The sequence below is a fragment of the Rattus norvegicus genome, chromosome 14, assembly GCF_021556685.1.
Source record: "Rattus norvegicus strain SHRSP/BbbUtx chromosome 14, alternate assembly SHRSP_T2T, whole genome shotgun sequence".
NCBI classification, from domain to species: Eukaryota; Metazoa; Chordata; class Mammalia; order Rodentia; family Muridae; genus Rattus; species Rattus norvegicus.
The window spans coordinates 2,896,514-2,915,655 of record NC_141547.1 but is presented as its reverse complement, the minus strand read 5'-3'; the positions used below and the strand labels follow the sequence as shown (position 1 = coordinate 2,915,655).

The following is a 19,142-nucleotide window of genomic DNA, read 5'->3' as shown; positions in this document are numbered from 1 at the left end:
GGCATGATCTATGGAGGAGCACAGTGTTACCGCTTCCTCTCCATCCTGACACATTTATAGAAAGCAATGTTCTTGTCTTGCTCCTGATAGCAGGAAGAAAAGTATTTAGCATCAAAATTTTATATAGATTAGTGGGTAACATTGATCTTCAAGGATTTTTAGAAACATAGCAAATAGGATAACACACACCCCCATGATAAAAAAAAAAATCCTCTGTCTGTCCAAGTGGTTTAAGTAAACTCAGGCACGATAGTGAATCCGAGTATCTTTTTTTCAAATTGGGAAACATCGGAGGGTAGAATAAAGATGTAGTATACGTAGTATATGTTACATATCATGCATATGGTTGTGTCCGATCGAACCGTAGAGCAGTAAATGATTACTCTGATGACATCAGCAAGGCTGATCCATCAGTGAGCTCGGATGGAGAGAACTTAGAAGGTGCGTAGGAGACGGTGGTAACATCACAGCGATACCCAGTGGCTTTCTGTCGGCGTGAAGGACCTTACTTTCCTCTGAGGGCTGGGAAATCCAGGCTCCCTGAACTGGCGTGATCTGTGTAGAATGTGCTGCTGGAGAGACTGAGACCGATTACAGACATGCATTAGGGGAGGGCGAATTCCCTTTAGCATGAGACGAGAGGTCGAGATATTACATTAGCCAAGTGTCCCAGCTGCCTTCCTCATTCAATATTCATGCTAAAATCCCTGTCCTTCAACAGGGACAACCCCTCCCTGCTCAGGTCTGTGAAAGAGAAGCTGTGTAGGCTGCTCTGTGCAGGGTAGGATGGCCGGGACTTGGTTTTGCTGTGTGTGCAGTGGTGAGCATGTGCTCAGTGTAACTCTGACAGCCCTCAAATGAGTTCCTTCTGCCTCTGCTTTCCTGGAATAAAAATGCATGTGTCACCACACCCAGCCACATCTTTTTTTTTTTTTTTTTTTTTTTTTTTTTTTGTGTAGACTTTCTGGGTTTCCATTGTTACCTCAAACCCCGCTGATTCAATAGGTGACAGTGAGGTTTCAGGGAGTGGACAATAGCTGATTTCAACACACGTTGCTCTCAGCCCAATCCCTGAGAAACCCTGAAGTGATGAAGAGTCCAGAATTCTGTGACAGATGGCTTTGTCGAGTGGCCTTGGAAGTGTAACCTAACCTTAAACTTTTCACCTGAGCCGATGATCACTGACATTCTCAGAGGCTTGGAGTGAGACTTGAATGAGATAAGGTGGGGGGGGGAGGGGGAGAGGTCATGGGAGTGGGAGGGGGATGAGCATGGGGCAGGTGGGCAGGGGAAGGACAGGAGAGCTGGCACACACCTTTAGCCTCAGCACTCTTGGTTTTTTCTTTCGAGACAAAATCTATTTGGGGCTGGCCTCCGTCTTGCAATGGAGAATGACCCTAGCTGGATTTTCAGGTTTGTGCCGCACACCAGTTTACATGGTTCTGGGGAGAGAACCCAGAGCTGCTTGCAAAAAAAAAAAAAAAAAAAAAAAAAAAAAAAAAAAAAAGCTCTGGCATTATCAGTATAATAATGATCCTCCCTCCCTCCCCCGCCCCTCTCACCCCGCCCTCCCTCCCCCCTCCCTCCCTTCCTCCCTCTCCCTCAGTATAAGCTGGAGTATAGCAAAGCGTTACTTTGTCTCAGAAAGTTTGGCTTGGCAGAGGCACAGAGACCACATTTCCCCCAAGGAAGCCTGTGAAGATTGGGTGCAGGGGCCTAGTGGGGTTAGTGGACAAGCCAGGTTTCCTTTACAGAATTTCAGGGGTTGGTATGACCTGCCTTTCTGTCACTGTGCTCCCTCCCGGGGTGGAGCTTGCCGAGACGGGTGTGTGTGTGTGTGTGTGTGTGTGTGTGTGTGTGTGTGTGTGTGTGGAGTGCGGGGGAGGGGGTGTGTGTTGGCAGGTCAGGAAGCAGGACCTTGAGGAAGAAGGCAAACTGACCCAGTTTCCTGACCTGGTCTCTGTCTGGTAAGCAGACGGTTTTTGCACATGTCAGGTAATTTCTGCCAATTTCAGTTTCTTATCTGTGAAATAAAGATAAATTGTCTGTGGGCCTTGTGGCTTTAGCACTTTGCACATGGCCTCCCTCCAGGTTCCCCCACAGGAGTGGGGATCCATGAAACAAGATTTGCTAACGTGGTTAGAGAATTTATTCAAGGTCATGGGGCCAGCATGGACTTGAATTTAGAGTCCAGAATGGAGTCAGGGATGGCGAAGACTGGGCCGCCCTTCCTTCAGGACAGCAAAGGGAACTCCAGAGGCGCTCCTGGTACAGTTAGAGACCCACGGAGGCTCAGTAAGGCCTGTCTGGTGGCTCTTGGGTCCTCATGTAGCGCCCTTCTCCTTAGGAATAGGGTCAGCACGACAGGGTCTCATGAACTTGATGAGTTGAGGAATTTCTTAGTCAACCTCGCTAAGAAACTCTAAGCAAAGCTAAAATAATGCTTCTATACTTCATGGTTGAGTTTATGAAAATGTGTGGGCCTCTAGTTTCCTTATCCTGCTTCAGGAGAGAGAAGGGGGAGAGAAGAGAGGGGCAGAAGTTAGGAGGGAGACTTACTTATGAGTCCATCCAATGTCATTCAATTCAAAGTATAGGCCTCCAACTTACGATGCTTCGACGTGATTTTATTTTACAACAATGAAAAGCAACATGCGTTATTCAGCGGAAATCGGGCTTCAGGTTCTAGACGATCTGGTCCCAGGCCGTGGCGTGATACTCTCTCGTGATGGTCAGCCCAAGTATTCTGAGTACATTTAAGGCAGACAAACTACAATGTTCAGGACATTAGGAATACTCAATGAGTTTGGGTATAATGTTTTCAATGTCTAGCATATTCATCAAAATAAGGACATTGTCAAAACTTGAGAAGCATCTAGAGTTACCATGGAAAATGCGTGTACCTTAGGGAATGATTTTTCTGATGGTTTGTTTGTTTTGAGACAGGATTACCCCTAAGTTGCTAGGATGGCCTCAAACTCAAAATCCTCCTTCCTTAGACTTCTGAACCCTGTGATTAAAGCCAAGAGCCATCAGACTCAGCAAGCAGACTATCTTATCAGCCATAACAACGGTCAGGTTGTTTTTTTGGGGGGAGGGTATAAAATGTGTGCAGAAGCCTTTGGGTATTGGGCCCTGTAATGCCTAGTTAACACTACCCCTCCCCCCATCAGCATTACTGTGAGCTTGCCTGGGCTTTCTGTAAAAAGGAGGACAAGACAGTAGGAAGGACAGCTGCTGGCTGTGATGGCTTACCGTCATGTCTAACATGACATTTCCAAACTTGAAAGAAGCTTTTAAGAAAAAGAATAAAGATTCTTAATATCAAGTTTTGGGGGACCCTGGGACCTCCCTGGCCAACTCCTAACATCACAGAAGAGGGACCAGAAAGTGGATGGGACTTTCAGCATTTCAGTGGTGAGGAGCTCATGATCCTCAGGACCCCTCACTGTGGAACGGCTGGCAAGCCACTGTGGCTGAGGGATCAAGGTACAACTGCTTGTAAGTTGCCCACGACTAAGAAATCTTCCACCCGTGCTCATGAAAGCTTCATACTTAAACTCAGTGGGTCACATACGCAAGACAGGAGAGAGGAGCTTGGTGGGTAGAATGGATGAAGCAAGGGAGTGAGGGGGAAGGGGAAGGAGATTCATTCCCTACACCTATGAAGTTGTCAACAGTAAGAGTAAATTAAATCAACAACAACAAAGCCAGATTCTGGCCTCACACTTGTCCGTGTGCTCACCACCACTATCACCACCACCACCCCACCCCACTCCACCCCGCCTTGGCGACCTCATTCTCCCTCTCACAACTGACAAACTTTGTCCCTCCTTTCCACAGAGGCTTAGGGAGTCTGCAAGGACTGGGGGTGAGGGTGGGCTCAGCCACTCCACCATCCTCTTAACATCCTCATGTAAATATAACCTCCAATACCCCTTTTGAAAGAGTGCTGCCCCAGACTCTCCTACAGAGATTTCTAGAAGATACTCGGACAACCTGTTCACACCTTCCTTCCCAGGCTACTCCACAGTCAGCAAGTGCTCTGTTGCCTCACCACTGGCCTAGGTTTCACCTCACCTCCCTCCCTCCCTCCCTCCCTCCCTCCCTCCCTCCCTCCCTCCCTCCCTCTCTCCCTCCCTCCCTCTCTCCCTCCCTCCCTCTCTCCCTCTCTCTCTTCCCTCCCTTACTAGACAGGGTCTTGTGCACTCCAGATGGACCTCAAATTTACTACACAGCAGAACATGGACCTCAAATTTACTACACAGCAGAACATGACCGTGACTTTCCTCTCCTCCACCTCCCTAAGTGCTGGGATGACAGATGTGCACCATCTTACCTGGGTTGTGTGCATATCAAACCCAGGAGTCCTGGACGCTCGGCAGTCACCAGCAGAGCCGTACCCCCAGTCCCATGTTTCTTGGCTCAGCCTCTCTGTCCTCTACCTTCTGCTTACAATCTTGGCGGCAAGCTACTTACTCTGATTTTAACTGGACCCAGACCAAGACTGTAAGGAAGTCTCTCCGATGATGAGATACTTTAAATCGGGTGCAAATTATGGTCATTGCCTGGAATCAGTGCCCCCAGACCCTGCTGGCATCCTCAAATGTTTGTTAAGGAAATTCTGTGGTGGTAGCAAAGTTCACCCAATTATCTCTCTTTGGCACATCAACATAATTTCCAGAGGCATGCGACACATCCTGGAGAAGCCTTGCTTGGATTAAAAGTTTGGGGGCAGGTAAAAGGAAGACAGATTAGTAGAGATTTGAAAGCAATTACACACACACACACACACACACACACACACACACACACACACACTGTACTATACTTACAGCATTTCTACCTAGGAGGGATGAGGTCCTTGTGTCATGTGACAACAGCTCACACAACAGCCATGTAAGACAGAGGTTGTTATCCCGGTCATTTGAATAAAGATTCTGAACTAGACTTAGTGGAGCATGCCTTTAACCCCAGCACTCAGGAGGCAGAGGCAGGTGGATGTCTGTGAGTTCCAGACCAGCCTTGGCTATAGGATGAGTTCCAACAAAGCGAAGGCTTCATGGAGTAACCCTGTCTCCAAAAACCAAAAATCAGGTTCTCAAATGTAGAAAGCCTTGATACTTTTCCCAAATCAAGACACAGACGATAAAAGCAAATTGAAATCTCCACTTTGGGCTGTCTCCAAAATCCCTGCTCCTTTCATAATTTCTGGTGCTACACAACCTTCTCAGGTTATCTCATATAGCTAGAAAAACCCCAGGTCTTGAATCCCCAAACTGAACTTTTAGGGGCTATCCTCCTCCAACTTCAGTTTAGAATTCGTCTTCCTGCACTGGGGGTGGATCTAAGTTGGTGGAGGGCTCACATACTGAGCCTAAAGCCCTGGCTTTTATCACCAGCACCACATAAAACAGTTATGGTGGGTTAAATCTGAAATCCCGGAAGTCCAGGAAGTGGAAGCAGAATTGGGACATCCTTGGCTACATAGGCAGTTGAAGGCCAGGCTGGAAACCCTAAACGAAAGAAAAAGTCTCCAAAAGAAAAAGTAACCTCTTTCCTTCTGGCTTCACAGAACCCTGAGGCAGATGTCTGCTTTTGAGACACAGGTGACTTACATGGTTTGAGAGGCAAAGCATTCGCCCCATTCATAGGTGTGCATGACTTGAAACCCACAGAGATCCTCTGTGGAGGGAGAGGCCTGGGTTCATGACTGCCTGTGGCTACTCACTGGCTCCAAGCAGCCCTAGGAGCTCAGGGCAGTAAGCCTCTGCTTGCAGTTGGTTCCAAGAGACTCTTATGGACCTGGTGTTTAAAGCTTCTCATAGTTAAATATGTGTGTGTATGTGATTTTATATATATATATATATATACATATATATATATATATGTGTGTGTGTGTGTGTGTGTGTGTGTGTGTGTGTGTGTGTGTTGTTGTTGTTGTTGTTGTTGTTGATGATGATGATGATGATGATGGTGGTGGTGGTGGTGGAGTCCATTCCTGTTCTTTAGTGGTTGGCTTCTGGGAAACTTGTTGGAGTGGGGACTGGGAATACAACTCAGCAGAAGGGCAAGCACTCAAGCTCAAGTACATAGTTCAAATCCTACCTCTTCCCTCCCTGAAAATAAGACCCCAGTTTTGCTTTTTGGTTTGCACATCAATAACTGAGCGAAATCTAAAGTCGCGAGGGGAGGTTTCCAGTGAGCAGAGGAGGGTGAGTCAAGTGGAAACATTAGACGGGAGTTTACTCTTAGGAGATAAACCTCAATAACCCATGTACAGCAAGAAAATAAATGCCTCAGCTAGTAAATGCCCTAAAGTTCTAGCTTTTAATCTCCCTTCCTTCTTCCTTCCTCCTCCCCCCTCCACACACACACCCCGTAGAGATTCATTTAAGGATTTACTGTCGGCCAGCAGCTGACCAAGATGGAGCTCTCCTTAGCATTCTGTTAGCATTCTGTCTAAGCTCCGCCCCACGGTTACCTGGCAACAGTCAGGTGTTGCTGACTCACCATAAAAGGGGCGGCTCGCTCCTCCTCTTGCTCTCTTGCCCTCTTGCTCTAGCTCTGTCCTCTCACCCCTTACCCCAATCTCTCCTCACTTACCCCCTCTATGCTCACCCCCACCCCCACCCCCTGCCACGTGCTCATGGCCGACTTCTGTTTCTCTACTCTCTTTCTCTGCCTTTCTCTGTCTCTACTACACTCTCAGCTCCCCTCTCCATGTCTGTTCTTCATGGGGAAGGGATGCCTCAGCATGGGCCCGTGGAGGCACCCCCTTCCCACACACCTTACCGCACCTCCACCAGACGTATTCCTTCTCTCTTTATTTTTATAAAACACAGCACTGATGACCTCTCTTCTAACATCTTTAGGACTCTGACTCAGCCCAGAAAGGAAACTGCCAGATGGAGTCCTGGGAACAGTCGTTGTCCCTTTTCAGGCTCCTCTCATGAAGTATTGCTCAGCGGTTTTTAGAGCAGAGCTGAAAGTCCCAAACAGCCCAAAGCAGGAAGGAACGTGGATGAGGGTTGGGAGCACAGAAGCTGAAAGAGAAGCCAGTATAAGTTGATGAACTTAAACAAAAAGCAAGTTTCCATACCGTTTGTGTGTTCTGGGGAGGAGGGGCCTCGAACCAGGGCTGCGTACCTGTGGACTCTGGACGCCTGGCTGCTGAGTGTAGCCTAGTTAGAAACATATGGGTGCTGTGCTCTCTGAAGTAAGTGGCCACTGCTTCTCCACAAAATCAGGAGTACAGGAAGATTCAATGTGGGGCCTGGGAGTGACGGGAAATGCTTCGCCTCAGGAGTCCCAGAGACACACAGTTCACGAAGCTTTTACACAATCTACCTCAGAGGAGCAAAAGACATGGTTTTGATTCAGAAGTTAATCACCGAAGACTAACAAGGCCGTATCATGACTAAGGTTCCAAGAAAATAAAAGCAAAGATTCCACACGTGCGACAACAGGTCACACGTCAGGCGAGGGCTTGAGAAGGGATTGGAGGGGTTCGGGAGCCCCGGATGCTGCAGAGAGCAACAGAGAAGGGTTTGTCAGGGCAGTGTTTTCTTGGCTGGTTGTTGTCCGGACGCCTGCGTTGCCACCGCCCCAAGCTTCTTTAGGACACAGATGTGAGGGCTTGCTAGGTAGGAGCAGCTAGGTAGAAGCACCGGCTGCTCACGTCTGGGAACGCCCTCTTACGGTGTGGTCATGCGCCCAGACCTCAGCGGCTACGGAGTATTGGGATGGAGGATCCCTGATCTTGCTGGCCGCTATCCTAGCTCCTGGTTCAGTGAGAGACCCTGTATCAAGAGGGTCAAGGTGAAGTGACAGAGCAGGACATTGGATTCTTTGGCTGCCAGACTCATACCACGCTCTCATATACCACAAACATATACCTTATCTAATAATTAAAAAAAAAAAAACCATTCAGATGCCTCAGCTCTGAGTCAGCCTCTGAGGATGGTCCCTGGGCTCTAACTGGTTACACACTCCTTAGTTTTCTTAATTATTGATTGATGGGGAGGGCTCGGCACACTGTGAGTTTCATAAGAAAGCAGACTGAACAAGCCATGGGAAGCAAACCAGTGAGCAGCACCCCTCCATGGCATCTGCATCAGCTCCTGCCTCCAGGTTTCTGTCCTGTGTGAGCTCCTGCTCTGACTTCTGTCTGTGATTTGGAAGTGTAAGTCAACTAAGCCCTTTCCTCCCCAAGTTGCCTTTGGTCATGGTGTTTTACCACAGCAATAGAAACCCTAACTAAGACAGAAATTGGCACCAGGATTGTGGGTATTGCGATGAAAGACCTGGCCATGTTTTGGGGAGGATCACGAAAGGACCTTGGAAATTGGGGCTCGAAGAGCCATTGGTTGTTGAGAGCTCAGCAAGCTCTTCCGTGGGAGCTCAGAAGATAAGAATGTTGAGAGCTGTGCAAACAATGGAGTCCTGAATTGTGTGGAATTTCAAAAGGAAGCAAGGACTCTACTAGGACATTTTTCATAAGACTTTGTGGTGTCAGCTAGGGTTTAAAAAACAAAACACAACAACAGCTGTTATTAAGAAGAGACCAAGGACCTGGCAGCACAGTGGCACACACTTAATGCCAGCACTTGGGAGTCAGAGGCAGGTGGATGGATATATGAGTTCAAGGCCACCCTGGTCTACAGAGTGAGTTCTAGGACAGCCAGGGCTACACAGAGAAACCCTGTCTCAAAGGAGGAGGAGGAGGAAGAGGAGGAAGAGGAGGAAGAGGAAGAAGAGGAGGAGGAGGAGAGAGAGAAAGAGAAAGAGAGAGAGAGGAGAGAGAGAGAGAGAGAGAGAGAGAGAGAGAGAGAAGAAAAATAAGAGACCAGATGAAATCTTCTGAGAAGTGTTTCCTCAGGGTCAGCACTCAGAAGCTGTGTTTCAGAGGTGGCCAAGGTTGTACCTTGTAATGGCAGCCAAACTTGGTAGAGGAAGAGGTAGTGTTGGTTTTAAAGGCATGAAGGGGTCATGGAATGTAGCTGGGGTGTCAGTACCATGGGATGACCACCAAGAACAGCAGCAGTGGAGCAGAGCCAGCTGGGGCCTGCAAGCCAAGCTGTGTGTGCTACAGAGAAGTGATCCTAGCCCTCTGGAGAATCCCAGAGCTTGTGGGTGGGTCCCAGAGAGTGGATTTTTAATTATTTACACAGCTGGAGTTTGGTTTTGCTTTGTTCCGATTGTGACTGTGCCTTGTTCTACCCTCTTGAAGTAGGAGTTTAATTTATTTTTGATTTTACAGGAGCCTACTCTGCACTTTTAAAGAGATTTTGAAATTTTACAGCGACTTTGAATTTTAAAAGTGAACTGTATTTTCAAGATTTTTTAAAATGATTTTTTGTTCTATTTTTTATTTTATGTGCATTGGTATTTTTGATTGCATGTGTGTCTGTGTGGGGGTGTCAGATCTCCTGGAGCTGAAATTATAGACAGTTGTGAGCTGCCATGTGGTTGCTAAGAATTGAACTCAGGTCCTCTGGAAAAGCAGCAAGAGCCGTGTCTCTCCAGCCCATGAGGAGAATGTTTATCCTGTAACGTTGATGTTAATGTGCGAAGGGGGAAGGTTCGCTCTGGTTCACAGTTTCAGTCAAAACACAAAGGTTTGTTCCCCTAGTGTCAGCCAAGAAATAAAAGAGGGGACGGGGCACAGGATGCATCTCTCCGGTAACAACCCCCCAATTCTACGCCCTTTTCCTAGACCACGCCTCCAGACATTTCCATGATCCAGGGCAGCATGATTTGCTGAGGAAGAAGCATCAGTACTTAAACCTCATACGTGTGCATGTGTGCTCACATGTGCGTGTGTGTGTGTGTGTGTGTGTGGTAGGTATGTGTATTTGTGTGTGTGTATGTGTGAGTGTTTGAGTGTGTACGTGTGTGGTATGTGTGTGTGGTGTGTGTATGGTGTGTATGTCATATTTAATTTTCCTGATCTCCCTACAGGCTGGATATGTAGAGTATGTGATATAAAGGAGAGGTTACATTATTTGCCTAAAATCACAAGTGCATGAATTTGAACCAAAATATTCCCAGGTCATAAACAAACAAATGAACAAACCTTATGTCCTGGTTTGCATCAGTCTTTTGTCTTCATCTTAGCGGACATAATTATTCTCACCACTTTACATCCAGCACTGTGCTTCAAGAATGGCAAGAAGCACTTCCCATCAGCCCACTCATAATCCCTTTTGTATTGGATGCAATGGCTTCTCCTCTGGGCCAATGCAAAGCCAAGGAGCACAAGCAGAAGACAAAAGGAATGAAGGAGGGTTCTCTACTCCTCAAGACAGCCACAGCAGCACTCTCCTTAGAATTTAAAGCTAAGGGATTTTATTGAGGAAATCTACACACACACACACACACACACACACACACACACACACACACACACTCATATACACATACACAAACATACTCTCACAGGCACACATACATGCTTGCACATATACATACACATGTACATGCACACAATTTATACACATATACATGCATGCACATGCACACACACATGTGCACATATACTCTCACACATACACTGCATACACACATACACACATGCACATGCATGCACATGCACACACACATACTCTCACACACATACGCATGCACACACACATACACAAACATACTCACATGTACACACACATATATATGCCTGCACATATACATGCACATGCACACACATACTTGTACATGCACGCACATACATGCACACATGTACACATATGCTCATGCACACACATACATGCTTGTACACACACATGTACATGAACATACATTCACACACACATGCACACACATACATATGCACACAAACATATGCACATGCATACACATGCACACACATGCATACACATACTCTCTCTCTCTCTCACACACACACACACACACACACACACACACTTATATAGGAAAGCAGGTGTAAGGAGCAGATCCATTTCTGAGAATGCTCAGTACAAGATCACAAATCAGGTACTCAAAAGAGGAGGAGGCAGACATGTTCCCTGTAAATTTCTCCAAAGAGTCTTAGTTGAAACAAAAGAGCAGCCTTGGAGCCAGGTTAAGTCTTTTGTTTTTAAATTACTTACATCGTGTGTCTCTGTTTCAGTGTGTGGGAGGTGCACACTCTTGCAGGAGGCATGGATGGGGTCAGAGGACAACTGATAGACTCTGCTCTCTTTCACCTTGTGGGTCCCAGGGCTCAAACTCAAGTCTTCAGGCTTGGTGGCCCGCGCACCTGCCGAACCACCTGGCCAGCCATGTTAATAATCTTTTAAGGAGGTGGCAGTTTTCTCTCTTATAAATGTAGAAGTTTATCCTTAAATGTTACTGCCTATTTAGCTACTAAGTTACTTAGCTACTAACTCTGTGATGGAGTTCAGAACACGCTGTCAGAAACATTGTACCTGACATTTGAGAAACAGAGAACCAGGAAGGTCATCCCTCTCCTCCCCTTCACCTTCCTGTCTGAGCCAGCCATAAAGGGATGCTTGACCCTTCTCTGAAGGTCATAAGGCCTGGGCACTGCTCCCTGCTCCCCACACGTGAAGGCAGGGAATACTGCACAGGGATAAAGGAAAGAATCTTAAAAGACCTCGCCAAATTTCCCCCAGTTTATCACTGTTAAATCATATTATCTGTGTTCAATTCCATTCTCTACCGAGACCCACTTCTTCCTCAAACACAGGCATAAAAATACATGAACTTCTCTGTTTCATTTGGATGAACTCTCCCTCACACTCACTCGGTGCTGCGGATTGAATTCGGGGCTTTGCACAGGCCAGGCCTCTGTGTCTCTTCTAGTCTTCATTTCCCAAGACCCTTCCTGTATTACTAGAGCCTTCTATTAAGGACATCTGCTTTCCTTTGTCTGGCTTGTCCGTCTTTTGCTATTTAAATACCCCAGCTATGAACCCAAGAGATTTTCATTTCATCCACATCTGAAATAAACTATCTTTTCTCTCTGGAAGAAACGCTTACAACTCTTCCCTTAATGAGTTGGTCTTTTTGATTTTCTTACGTACCTTGGTTCCTGCATTCTACTAAGCGTAACTGGGCGTTGTCTGTGCCAGGGCTGGCTAGTAGAACTAGAATAGCAAGCTGTGTGTATGTAATAGAACATATTCTAGCTGCCACATTTAAAAAGTTTTTTAAATTTTATTTGCACTGATGTTGTGTTCTGCCTCATGTATATCTGTATAAGGGTGTCAGGTTCCCTGGTACTGGAATTATAAACATTTGTGAACTGCCATGTGTGTGGTAGGATTTGAACCAGGGTCCCTTGGAAGAGAAGCCAGTGCTCGTAACTGCTGAGCCATCTCTCCAGCCTTAAAAAATGTTTTTAAAAAGTGAAATTAAAGTTAATAGTACATTGTGCTTAACCAATAAATTAAAATATTGTGTTTTAGATTGGTCATTGGTTTGATTTTTTTTTTCTTTATTCATTTGAGACTTGGACTCACATAGCTAAGGCTGGTCCCAAACCTGGATTACTTTGAATTTCTGATCCAGATTTTGTGTGTGTGTGTGTGTGTGTGTGTGTGTGTGTGTGTGTGTGTGTGTAAATTAGAAGACAGAATGAGTTCTTTCTTTCTTTCTTTCTTTCTTTCTTTCTTTCTTTCTTTCTTCCTTTCTCTTTTGGTCCTGGCTACACTGGAACTCATTGTGTAGACCAGGCTAGCTTTGAACTCACAGAGCTCCTCCTGCCTCTGACTCCTGAGTGCGGGGACTAAAGTCTCTGCGTCAACACAGCCCACCTCCTTCTGCTTTTCTATGGGTTCTGGGGATCCAGTTCAGTTTCTTAGGCTTGTGAAGCATGCACTGAGCCTGCTATGCCAAGGCCAACATTATGAATGAGACATTTTCTTTATTTCTGTCTTCAGTCTTCCTAGTCCAGACTTCCCATGTTTCAAAGGGTCAGTAGACATAATCTGTGGTCACCATACCGGGTTACACAAGCCCACACACGGAAATAGCAGAAGCATTTGATAACGTAAGCCAAAAAGGATTGCCTACGTTAATGATGGATTTTGGAGGATTATTTATAGACAGGCTTTTGGCTCCACAGTCATTCAGGTCACTGGGCCTCATGCCCCTAGGTTCCACTGTAGCTAACTGTGGGAAGAGTGGCCCCCCACCCCCCAACTCTGCTGAGTCTCTAGTGAGGAGCCCTTCCTGGACCTGCTTGCACAACATCTCCAGGTGTTTCCACTTATCTCAAAGGGAAGGTTGTGAAGTTTACAACACAGAAGGTCATTTAAATTCCTGGACAGGGTAAAAAGTAATTATTACATGCGCTTCGTGGTACATGGGAAGGGAGGATGGTGAAACCCTGTAAACAATGGGTTGATGTTGTAATTCCTAAAAGGCTGCAAATCTAAACAAAAGTTAATATTGACAAAGGTGAGAAAGGCATTGTGGGAGACTTTGGGCCAGAGGTTAGTAGGTCCAGTTTTCCCTTCGCATGCTTCCCAATGGAGTCTTTCTCCCATGTTTGGAGACTGGTTGGGAGGAGTTGGAAACATGCTACCGTGTGGTGAGTGACAAGATAGAGACAAGCTTGTGCACGTTGAAGGCACTGTCAAAGGCAGGTTCTGACCCACGGCTTGCTGATCCCAGCTAGAGAGCTATGGAGTCAGTGCTGGGGTGAGCAGGGTCTGGGGGCGACATTTCTTGATCCAGTAGGAGGAACCTCTGACATCATAGAGGCTGAGCTGAGAGAGCCACCATCTCATTGTCTGCCGACCGAGACCTCACTTCATGTCTCCAGAGTGTATGCTTGGACCAAGGGTGCAGGCAGGGGAGGAACTCTTTCTCCTCCTGAGCTGGCCTTTACCCGCCATTCATGGCCACCTACATGACAATATTGATGCCTTTTATCCTTGTATTTAGTTCGAGTTATATCCCTACTAGCTCGTATGTGTGTAGACGTGGTACCTGCACCCCAGGGGACAGGGAGGGGAGCCACCCACAGCACCTATTACAGCTGAAGAGTTCATCAAGGTAAGATAAACATGGGAGACACAGATGGCTCCCTGGGCTGTAAGTTAGGGTTTAACTCTTAGAGAGTGGAGGGATAACAGCGTGCATCTCCCCTGGATCCTCAGAAACACTTGAGAGCTTTCTTTTTACACCTTTTAGGTTTATTGTTTATTTTATGTGTATGAGTGCCTGGATGCATGCATGTACATCACGTGTGTGCACAGTGGAGGTCGGAAGAGGAGGTTGGATCCCTTCGCACTGTAGTTATGAATGGTTGTGAATCACCATGTGGCTGCTGAGAACCAAACCCAGGACCTCTGCAGGAGCAGCCAGAGCTCTTAACCATTGACTGTCTCTCCAGCCACTCAAGGAGGCTTTTGACAGGACACAGTTTTGTCTGGATTTGAGGGCCAGGCCCACTCGGTCCCAGCTGGAATGCGAAACCTGACTGACCGTGGTTCTTCAATGCTTTCACATTGGGACAGGGAGGTGGGTGAGAGCAAAGGAGGGGAAGGGAGGAGGATAGGAGGAGGAGGGGAGGGGGGAGGAAGGGAGGAGGTGGGGAGAGGAAGGGAGGAAGAGGGGAGGGGAGTCTGAGTTTCCTCACAGAGGCCAGGAAGCCCCACATGTTTCTTGATCTTGAATCAGCTCTCGTGGGATTATCCCTCAGTCCTGGGAGTCTGTGCTTGAGAGAAGTACCAGGATGCCATGAAGGGATTGCAGAAGGACCCGTGGTATCTTTCATCCCAACAACTCTCAACAGTTGGACATCTCAACCCAGACACAAGCAGACATGTCCAGGGCCACTCTGACTAAGTTCAGGCAGTGTGGACAGGGTCTGTACTGGGTTAGCCCACCTGTGGGGGTTGCATCCAGTCTCGATCCGCTCTACCTGAGTCTCCTCCTCCTTACTCAGGGCTGTAGCTAGCTCCCCACAGGTAGAGCACGCTCCCTTGCCATTGGCTGACTGAGGGAACGAGAGGCTCCATTGCTCTGTAGCACACTCCAGCCCACGCTGAAGCCAAAGACTCTCTGGGCTCCTCGATAGTGTGAGTGGCATTTAAAAGCTAGTTGGGGCAATAGTGTCTGGCCTACATGGCCCTTTGTTCTTTCCAGACCTAGCACTGAGGGAAAAGGAGTTAGTTTTTGTAGGTTGAGGTCATTTTCCGGTGGAAGGCAGGTACGGGATAGAAGGAGGCCTGTCATTGGACGAGACGGAAGGATGGGCAGGAGAAAAGTTTTAGAGGCAGAGGAGGCTGGAGTGAGGGGAGGGAGCAACCAGAGAACATGGGGGCAGATATTAAGATTCCTCTCTGCATATATTACAGGTTGTTATGACTGTTCTTATGGGATGGATGTGTATACGATTTTGTGTGTCTAGATGAGCAAATTATATCTTATTTGGGTGGGCAGTTTATATCCTTATCAATTGGTGATAAGTTAATTGTGTGGATATATTGTACATTGAGAATTTAACATGTAAACCTGGTTGTTGGGTTACAGTTTGTTGAGTCTTGTTTTTACTGGGTTTCTAGGACCAGAGTTCCCGGTTGGCCAGGGCTGGCCAGGGCTGTCCAGGGTGACTAGCATTGGGAACAAAGAGACTCCGGGGTCCAGAAGATAGCTGGGCTAAGGTGGTGTGGTGACTCACTAAAGTCAGCCGTATCTAAGAGTACCAAGGGCCCAGTGTGGAGCAGTGACATGTGGGCTGGCCGTGCCCTTTTTTTAATTTTACCACTACCAGTTTTAATGTGTGGAGTTAAATGAGTTGCTGCTGGAATACATTCAGCCCAACTTTTAAAACTTGGGGTATACAAATGTGAGTTTGTTATACGATCTTGACCTAGGAAAGCAGAAGCGTTCAACACAATCAGGGCTGGACTCACGCTGTTCTTTCTGGGACTTTGTTATGTGTCTGGGTGTTTTGCTCGTGTGTGTGTCTGCCTACCACTTGTACGCCTGATGCCCATGGTAGTCAGAAGAGGGCATTAAGTCCTCTAGAACTGGAGTTCCCTGGTTGTGAGCCTCCCACATAGGTGTTGGGAATCAAACCATAGTCCTCTGGAAGAGCAGCCAGTGTTCTTAGCCACTGAGCCGTCTCTCCATCCCCTCCTTACTCTAGGGTGAAAGTACCACGTCTCTTCCACAGTCAATTCTGTAATGTGAGGAAGGCCCAGATAAAGAAGCACCACAGATTCTTCCCCCGCATAGCTTTGGTTTCGTGTCCCAGGCTCCGACTCACAAAAGTATGTTCTCTGTGACTGTGCTACGTGCCCAGGCTTGTAGAGTCCTTGTCCTCTTGCCTTTCCAGATGATCTCCTCACAAGCAGACAACAGGTTTCAAAGGCTGATCCAGAGCACTGGAGAAGGCCAGATGAGGGAGGGGCTGCAGGTGGAAGGGTGCTTGCTGGCTGACTGTTCATGTTTGATCCCCAGAGCCCAGGGCAGTGGAAGAACCAACTCCTGGCATAGTGGTGTGTGTATGCGTGCTCTGTCGTGGGGCTGAAAAAGCAGAGGCTCAATTGTTGATCTTCTAGTAGACCTGGATTCAGTTCCAAGCACCCACATGGTGACCCAAGGTCAACTGTAACTCCACTTCCAGGGGACCTGACACCTTCTTTTGACTTCTGTGGGCACTAGACTTGCACATGCTATACATACATCAGGCAGTCACACCCGTATGTGATGGTTTGTATATGCTCGGTCCAGGGAGTGGCACTATTGGAGGAGATGGGTCACTGTGGGTGTGGGCTTTAAGACCCTCATCCTAGTTGCTTGGAAGCCAGTGTTCTGCTAGCAGCCTTCAGGTGAAGGTGTAGAACTCTCAGCTTCTCCTGCACCGTGCCTGCCTGGATGCTGCCATGTTCCCATGTTGATGATAATGGACTGAACCTCTGAACCTATAAGTCAGCCTCAATTAAATGTTGTCCTTATAAGAGTTGCCTTGGTCACGGTGTCTGCTCATAGCAGTAAAACCCTAACTGAGACACCGTACAAATACAATAAGTAAAGCATGAAAAAGGGACCAGATGAGCAAGATGGTGGCACACACCTGCCATGCCAGTACTCAGGAGACAGAAGCAGGAGGGTCATCAGTAGTTGAGGCCAAACTGGTTCCACAGAGAGCATTCCAGACAAGCCAGGACTGCATAGTGAGACCCTGGGTCAAAAATCAAAAACCAAACAAATGCAAACTAAAGACAGTATTACCCAAAGTGAAACAAGACCTGCTGGGGCCCGCAGTCCAGCTCAGAGGTTAAGAACGACCTATGACAGCGTTAATGGACCTTCTGATTGAGTCACAGTATTAGAGAAAAAGAAAGGAAAAAAGAAAAGAAAGCTTCTATAGGAAGTTTGTCCACAAAGAAAAAGAGCTTACCAAACAAAGAAAAAATTTAAGCATGGTAGTGGTGGTACATGCCTTTGATCCCAGCACTCAGGAGGCAGAGGCAGGCAGGTCTCTGGGTTTGAGGCTAGTCTAGTCTATAGAGTGAGTTCCAGGACAGCCAGGGCTACACAGAGAAACTCTGTCTTGAGAAAAAAAAATGTTGTCTATGCATTTTCTCATTTTTGCATACTGGAGCTGTAACCTCACAAAACACTGTGACAGGTTGGTCTACAACTTGGAGATGCTATCCCTGGACAGGTCCTATGGCTGCAGTCTGGCCATACCTCGTTTCCATTAACCCTTACAGCCTGTTCAAGCCAACATTAGCCTGTTTGTCAGAGCGACGGAATGGTGCATGACAGGTCTTCTCTTCTCCACGTTGGCTTGTGTCTTGGTTGCACACATTGGAAAGGCTGGCGTGATGTTTCCCCGAGTGTGTACAGCACACACAGACCAGATTTCACCTCCCTCTTCTCACCCCAACACCTTCCCCATCTTTACTAATCAGTGTTCCATTTTCAGATCAATGATCTTTGCCTTCCTCACTGTGTAGCTGTGTGGCTGACGCTGGCCTGGAACTCACTACGTAGACCAGGGAGTCTTTGAACTCACAGAGATCCACCTGCCCCTGCCTCCCCAGTGCTGGGATCCAAGATGTGGCCCACCACAAATGGCCCTTGAGACCATTTTTGCCAGGCAAGCAGCAACTGTTGTCTGATATGCATTACCTAGAAAAGGCTTCTCCCAGAGCACAGCACCTAGATGCCCCCACCCCCAAAAGACAACTGGATTCTTAGGGGAAAATTTTTAAATTCTTTACATTCTTTTTGAAAATGTCCTGTATGAGTGGGTATTTCACATTCTTGGCCCAGTATTCAAACTATACAGATAATGTACAGTGAATGACAATTCTACCCCCACCCACCCATTACTCAGCACAGCTGGGAGGTGGCCATACTCCACCCATCCGTGTGTATATGGGGCACTCTCAGCCTGCCCCTCACTCCCTGCCTCCTCAGTTCAAAGCCTGTGCTAGAGGGCAGAAGGATAGCAGTCTCCCTAGGGGGAGAGAAGAGGAGGAAGATGAATGGAGCAGAGCTTTGGGCATTGCCTGTCCCATCCCCTCTGGCGGCAAGAAGTTAGAGGCCAGGCAGCGAATCTACTGCAGGGACACTGAGATCATGGGCACAAGACAGGCTTGGGGAGGTGGGGAGCAGGAAGGAAGAACCCTTCCCTTCCCCTTCTTTGCTGCCTAGCCGGCTTCACCTCACTCGTTCATTCTGATGCTGGCACTAAGTGTTGGGATTGTCTGGGGTTTACTCTTTTGATGAACTTGGGCACTGCTCTCTAAGTCACCTCATGACCAAAGCCTGTGGAGCTGCCAGCACCAGAAACACAAAAGCAGGATGAGATATAGGAGGAGGCTTCATGGCGAGAAGCCAACCACTTGGATATCCAACATATCTAGGGATAGGTGGTGCTGAGATCACATTTTAAAATGAGGAGGAACAATCTACCCCTCAGGAGGCATGGACATATGCTAATAGTAGTTACCAGCTAGCTAGAGAGAGCTTGCTTAAGAAACCAGCCACTACTGGGCAGCATGAACTACAGTTCCCATCTCATCTAAGCTTAATAGTTCCTCAAGATGGGGCTGGAGAGATAGGCCACCAGTTAGGGGCACTGGCAGCTCTGCAGAATCCCTTCTGCTCTTCAGTCCCTAGTGGGCAGTTCACAACTATTTATTACTCTA

At 47.4% G+C, this 19,142-nt stretch overlaps 1 long non-coding RNA gene across 1 annotated transcript; it reads right to left on the bottom strand.

Annotated features, from left to right (window-relative positions):
• Nucleotides 1-250: 250 nt before the first annotated feature.
• Nucleotides 251-6,087, bottom strand: LOC102551010 (uncharacterized). Its single transcript, XR_015636838.1, has 5 exons — nucleotides 4,480-6,087; nucleotides 2,560-2,770; nucleotides 1,954-2,023; nucleotides 1,316-1,461; nucleotides 251-581 (listed from the first exon to the last, which is right to left on the bottom strand). It is a non-coding gene; the product is annotated as an uncharacterized LOC102551010 (long non-coding RNA).
• Between the last annotated feature and the right edge of the window lie 13,055 nt (nucleotides 6,088-19,142).